The sequence below is a fragment of the Hesperophylax consimilis genome, chromosome 13, assembly GCF_061612785.1.
Source record: "Hesperophylax consimilis isolate HC1 chromosome 13, BYU_Hcon_1.0, whole genome shotgun sequence".
Taxonomy (NCBI): Eukaryota; Metazoa; Arthropoda; class Insecta; order Trichoptera; family Limnephilidae; genus Hesperophylax; species Hesperophylax consimilis.
The window spans coordinates 37,390,250-37,397,708 of NC_142848.1; positions in this window are offsets into that span (position 1 = coordinate 37,390,250).

A 7,459-nucleotide genomic window follows, 5' to 3' on the forward strand; every position below is an offset into this window, starting at 1 on the left:
TCCATATGGATGGGATAAACATCCACAATGCTCTTAATTATTCATTAAAATCAATTAAAACCAAAAATGTGCATGAGCCTGTGGAAATTTCCATAAATATTATCAAAACACTATAAAATAACATTCTAAAATAAAATCCATAAATATCCATAAATGTCGATAAATGTTCGTAAATGTCGCAAAATTTCCATAACATCCATAAAAATCCTTAAAATTCTATACATCCATAAATATCCGTAAAACACCATAAATATCCAAAATTTTATAAATATCTACAAACATACTATGCATATATCCATAAACATCCTCAAATCTGATTAACTACCCAACGTCTGCCGTACAAATATTTTGAAAACTGAAATTGTTCGGTCGAATTATTGTGCAAACGGACTGATTTGACGAAAATTCACACCTAGGAATCGTCTGATTTGACAAATCCTATTTGACACAGAATCGGCTGATTTGATAAAGAATTGTCCAAATTAATAAAATTGACATATTTTGCTTAGTAAATATTTGTAAATATTTGAGTACATTATCATTGGTGTTGGATTTTGGCATGTACAAAGGGCCAAAACTCTCCAATTTTCAAGACCAAAAAAATCTGCAGGGTCTAGCATTAAAAAAAACACGGCAGCGGTAATTTACCTGCCAGAAATAATATTTACGCTAAACGTACATTGATCAAACCGATTTTATAGCATTATAAAAGCTTCTTTCGAAACCGGTTAAGTGCTTACGTACGTACGGTAGCGACTGTAGCGAGTAGTTATGGGTAGTAGGTAGGTATTGTGTACGTTTGGTATTTCTTCAAACCCATACCATAGTACCTTTGGGTAACTGTTGTATGCTGCACGCAACAAAGTAAAATAAACCCAGAAAGTCTATCCATTCAATAGAAAAAGTGTTATCTTGCAAGCACATCAGAAACATCACAATTGAAATGCTCAATGTCTTTTTATGAAATGGATTTTGTCTCAAGGATTCAAGTAAGTACCTCTATTGAGCACCTCTGCTCAGTCGGATGGCAAAATATTGCTGGTTTTACACAACTCAAGATTCTTTTCAAATTTAAGTTCCATTCAAATATTACTAACCTAACTACGAGGAATCTGGTTCAAACTTTGTGAAAAGAAATTGATTTTTGAATAGGTTCTTAATAACATTAATTTTCAATAATTTTTAAGAGAATCTAAAAACCTGTTAGAATTGAAGTATGCAAGCCGCCTGTATCACGTCATCTTAACATTTTTAGTAACTTTATTTACTTTGTGATAAAAAAGGCGTAATTAATTAAAGTAATGTCCTCTTCGGACTGGTTTGGCAATGTCACATAAACCCGTTCGAAGGACAGTGCAGGAGAATCATATTATTGTTAACGACAAATAATGTGTAGATACGTGGCGCGGTGTATAATACAACATCGTTTTGGGAATAAAATTTGGAGTAAAGATATTTTTAAAACCCCATAAGGTGTTAAAGATACAATTTTCTAATATGACATTAAGCCCATGAAGACGAAAACAGGTTTGGATCCAATAAAATAATGCATTAGGTTGAAATTTACGGTTATCAGGTTTCAATATTGCACTTCTTGCTAGACGTAGAAACTTTCCAAACTTAAAGGTTTTCAATTCACATATTCCTAACCACTTCTTTTCACTATTTAACTGCACAGAATGTAGTTACAAGAAAGCTATACTATCATATCATTTCAATCAATAATAAAATAACCTAAGTCTACTTATAAGTTTTGCACGTACTTGGGAAATCTATACGGGAATAGGAAATCTCAAATATTGAAGTCATTCAAGTCTATGAACTTGTATAGAACTGAGAAAATGCGAGAATTGTTGAGAGAAAGTAAATAAGGAATACTAAGGGGAGATTGGTGGGTGATTTTTATAAGTAAACGATAAATGCATTTGAAAGATGAATGATTTTTACAATTAAAGAAAACATGATCAAGAGTCTCATTTTCCATGCCGCACTGGCAGAGTGGACTATCTAGGACCCGGATTTTAAACAAATGGGATGCAATGGAGCAATGACCAATTCTCATTCTCGAGATACAGGATATAAATCTTTTGGATTTTTTCTTGCCGTGGAACCAAGGTTTACTTAGAATATGATTTTGAATTCCAGCATAAAAAGTACCAGTTCGGGTTTTCGTATTAGTCCAATTTTCTTCCCAGGAGCGAATCATGTTGGATTTAAGAATTGGGATGACGTCAGAGATAGGAATTCTAAAATCTAAAGGATTAGAGCCAAAAATTGTTCCAAGTTTAGCTAGAGAATCGGTTTTCTCGATACCCTCAATTCCTAAATGGCCAGGGACCCAAACCAATATTGTCTCGAAATTTAATTCATTTAAAGATTTAAGGGTGTTTCTGATATTATAAATAATAAAGTCTTCTGGTTTATGGATATTTGAGGAAATTTTCAACACTGCGCTTAGTGAGTCAGTGCACAGTAAGGCTCGTCGAATATTGAAAAGCTGGATTTGACTCAAAGCTTGTTCAATTGCGAAGCATTCTGCAGTAAATATAGAAATTTCTTTAGGCAATTTATAAGACAAATCTAAATCGAATTCGGGAATGTGTACCGCAGCTCCACAATCTTTGTTATCAGACAAATGCTATCTGTGTAAATGAGTGAAAATTCTGGAAACTTAGAAGATGTAATGTTTTTAAATTTTTCCTCAGCATTTTGATTAGATGAGGTTTAAATATCAGATCGGAAGTCTGAAGTTATAACATTGGGGATATAATTGATAGAATCAAATGGGATGGTGAAAATAGGAAGGATAGGATCTTTTTGTAGATTTTGGAGGGAAGAAGACAGAGATTTGAATGAAAGAAAACTTTTTAGAAGGAAAGGAAGTCGATTTTTATCTGACGATCTTTTTTCGTTATTTAAGTTATTGAACAAATAATCAAGGCTTTGTTCTAAAGGGTGACGCGATATAGAAAAAGATTTAAAAATATATTTATCAGCCAGGAATTGTCTCCTCAAAATTAAGGGGGGATCAACACATTCTACCTGGAGAGAATTAATTGGAGAAGATTTCATAGCTCCAATAATTATTCTGAGCGCTTTGGACTGAATACTTTCAAGTTTTTTGTCCAAATATTTAGGAAGAGGATCGAAAAGAAATGTTCCATAATCCAAATGGCTTCGCACTAGAGCACCATACATTAATTTTATGGTATATTTATACCGTTTATAATAAATGAAACTCACTTAATGACAAGAGTTTTAACGTTTACTCTCAAGTTAGTAGGTAGGTCATTGAGGAATAATGTTTTCATAATTTTTGGAAAAATGTGGTTTTTACGAATGAAGAAATATGTTTTGGCGAAAATAAATAACTTTGTATACACCACTAATTACTTCCAAAAAAATTAATACTAGAATTAGGGAACACCTAAAAATAATAATTATTCTGTATTTTCCAACCACATTTTGGAAACAAATCATTCTTTTGTTTTACATACAAACAACAATGGGTTTACAATTAGATAACTTAGAAAAAGCGTTATTTAGTCGGCTAAATAAAATTATTAATGCGATGCACTACGTAGTAATGCGAAATCATGTGTTTTTGGTTTGAAAATTTGGTCACGCAGGCATAATACACAGACAAAATTGGTAAAATAGTGGTAGAAATAAAACCCCCTGAGGGGTATGTGTGGTAAAACCACACATGACCGAATTACGAATGAGTAAGGAGATCCAACGACAATGCAAGGTAACGATGTAAGCATTATGAATAATTTCAAGCAAAGACGCGTTTTGATAGTCTACACACGTACCTACCTAAGACATATTGACGGAGAGATTAGGTATATTACGACGCTCAAGTGATTGGAAGTAGAAGTTGGGGAAGTCCAAGAAAGGCTTGTTTTTATCATCGTTCCTTACTACAGTTGTAAAGCCATTTATGAAAGATCAACGAAGCCTTAAAACAACAACATCGCAACCTTTCAAATCTCAGTATAATGCGAAGTCGTCATATTATAGACATAGTGATAAGATCAAGAGAATATAATAATTATATAGAAGATGTATGAATTTGGGTGAAGCGATTTTATCTGGGCCACGAGAGTGGTTTATGGCAGTGCTCCGCAACCTTTGCTCACCCACGACACACCAAATTTTTTCCTAGAATTCCGCGGCACACCGAAAGCTAAAATATATAGGTATTAAATTGATTTCTTGTTTTTTATTTGAAAAGTATACATACATACATGTAACTATAACATATTTATTTTTACGCAATCTTAATAATTATTATAAAATAATAATAAATTAATGAGCGATTGATTGTTAAATTAACCTGTGCTTGTTTCAAGAACACAAAAGTTTTATATTCGGCTCGATTTTCGAAAGCGCAACCCGAAGTTCTTGGTCAAGACCTTTTAAGCATGACCGATTATCATTTTTAATTAATATAAAAAAAAGCGTTGAAAAACTTTGCTCACATAAATATGTCGTTGAAAATGGAATGCTTTGAAGGAAATGCGAGGATATTATTTTTTAACGTAAATCCAGAAAACATCTAATGGATCTTCGGAGAAGTGAAGTTTTAATGTCATGTCATTATTTAATTCTGTAAATTCCTCTAGAATTTGCAGAGGCAGTGCTTATGTAGAATTTATTGCATTGGTTGCAAAAGGATTTCGAATCCAATCGTATTGTTCCGTATTAATGGAATAAAAATACCGACCAAATTTCTGCTGAAGCATATTTAAATGTTGTTGGGCCAGATCCACAGTTAATTGTTTGTTTTCAATTGTACTATGGTAGGTTCTTTGGTACATTTCCAAACATCCTTTTTGCAACTCTTTCTGCTATAGTTCATTATTAAGTTCATTCAAATGCTCGAATATATCAGCCATGTATGCAAGTTTGGCTATCCAGTAATTATCATCGAGGTGCTGATATAGTTCGGGCGTATTTTGATTTAAAAGAAACTCACGCACCTCGTGAAGAAACTCAAACAATCTAGCCAAAACTTTGCCTCGAGATAGCCAACGAATTTCAGTATAAAACAATAAGGATTCATATTTGACTCCCATTCGTGCACAGAGTATTCCAAAGATTCGCGAGTTTAGGGCTCTTGATTTAATTATGTTTACGATTTTAATACATTCATTCATCGTGTTCAAAAGTTCCTCCGGTAAATTTTTGACCATCAATGCTTCGCGATGTATACAGCAGTGTGTAAATTGTAACGTTGGATTTTTTTGTTTTACACAAGAGACAAAACCCTTTTTACTATCCGTCATTGCCGCAGCGCCATCCGTGCAAACAGCAATGCAATTGCTCCATTTAAAATTATACATTTTTAAGAAATCATCGGTTACTTGAAAAATTTCTTCACCGGTAGTTCGTTTTGAACCTCCTTACAAAATAAATAATGTTCTTTAATAAAGTCCTCGTTAACGAAACGTACAATAGCTATCAACTGTGCTTTATTTTTAATATCGGTTGTTTCGTCGATCTGAAGCGCAAATTTTTCAGCCAATAACAGTTTTCTAATCAGTGTTCCTAATATATTGTGAATACGTCTTTTAACAGTATCGGCAGACAATCAAAAATAGACAATATTATGAAAAATATTTGGTCATTGTGTATTAAATACGTAATGATATATTGTAAAATGTCAAATACATTGAATTTGACCGCGGCACACCTGTGTCTGGCTCACGGCACACCAGTGTGCCACGGCACACCGGTTGCGGAGCACTGGTTTATGGCACTCTCTCCTTTCTGCCCACGCTTTAGGATAAATGCAAACTTCTCTGACAATATCGTTTTATAATATTGTAAGTAGAAACGAGTGGAGTTCAAAGAGTTCGTAGAACTGGCATGTAGCTGATATACGAGTAAATTGTTATAAGATTTTTTTAGAAAGAGAAGAATAATCAACGGAGATTATGTGACCTTTTGGACAAGAAAACTTTTAATTATTTTTTTTATTCAAGCGACTATTTAAACATTATACATACAAAGTATGATAGTGAATATATGTATATATTGATGAAACACAACCCAGAACACAGCGTAATACAATTTTGTTGCATTACGACCATGCTGCAGCTCATGCTCCAGAGCAGCCGGGGTTTTTGGTTTTTAATTTTTTTTCTCCATTTTCTTTTCTTTATTTTTCTTTTTTTTTCTTTTTCTTTTTCATTTATTGTCTTTTCTTTTCTTTTCTTTTCTTTTCTTTTCTTTTCTCCTTATTTTTCTATTTTTTTCCTTTTTTTTCCCTTTCCTTTTCTTTTTCTTTGCCTTTTTCTTTTTCTTTGTTTATATGAAATTATAATTTTTTTTCTCTTAATGTGTTTTCTTACCGTTTATAAAAAAGACTTGTTTATAATCTATGCATATCATTAAATGCATGTAAAAATTAAAAAAACTATCTTTACAATCAGCCGCTAAATGAAAATCTCTTCACTTCCAATTGGTTTTCTGTCTCAAATTCGCCAGATTAGACTTGTAGCAACTTACATTTGTTGTTACCAAAAATATTACAAATTCTACGATCTTACAAATTAAAAAAAATTATTTCTGTGTTAGGGTTTTAGACAAATGTGGAGTTTATAGATATTTTACGGTATCAGAAATAAACAACTCAATATAAATAACTGAATTTAAAAAACAGGTGTAAGTGAAGTCGATTTTAAATAGTTTGGGAAATCGAATTTAAACATTTGAACATGACATTCGAACAACGTTGGATGAAATTAATTATTGAAAGATGAAGAAAGGTTAATTTAAATAAATTAATCAAAAATACTACACTTCGGTACTACTCTTACTTTTCAGTTCTACAAACATTTTAAACTACCTACGAATGGGAACGAATCTAGATAATAACCACACAGTTGTGGTCGCAGAGAAATTCCAAATTACTTTTTTCATTTTTCCATTATTGCTAAAATACTCACTGGACTTTCCATAACAAAATTTGTAAATTTCTATAATTAGATTTTATTTATACTCGCAACTTGTATAGGTACATTTAAATTTAAAAATGATCATTAACTTTGAATAAATCATTCCTAGCGGTATGAGGTCTTCGGCATAAAAGATGGTGATTTGCTAATCTATCACTTATGTATTATACAGGGTGTCCGGGTGTAAAATGCACAAACTTAGAAGTAAAAAAGAAGGAATACTTTTTTAGAAGTTTTATGTTAGTTATCAGGTAAAAAAGTTAAAATGATTATACGGAAAAATAAATATTCTTTTATGGAAAATTATTTTTGTATGGGGGAAGAAAAAATATGCACGGAGAAAAAATAGTATTACTAATATATTAAAAATCTCTTTTGCAGGCCGTTTCCCGATAAACATATAGTAAATTCCTAATATGTCAGAAAACGTGTTCATGTACCTGCATTTATTTGCCTTGATAAATATACATAATGACGAAATGCGAAAACATTAA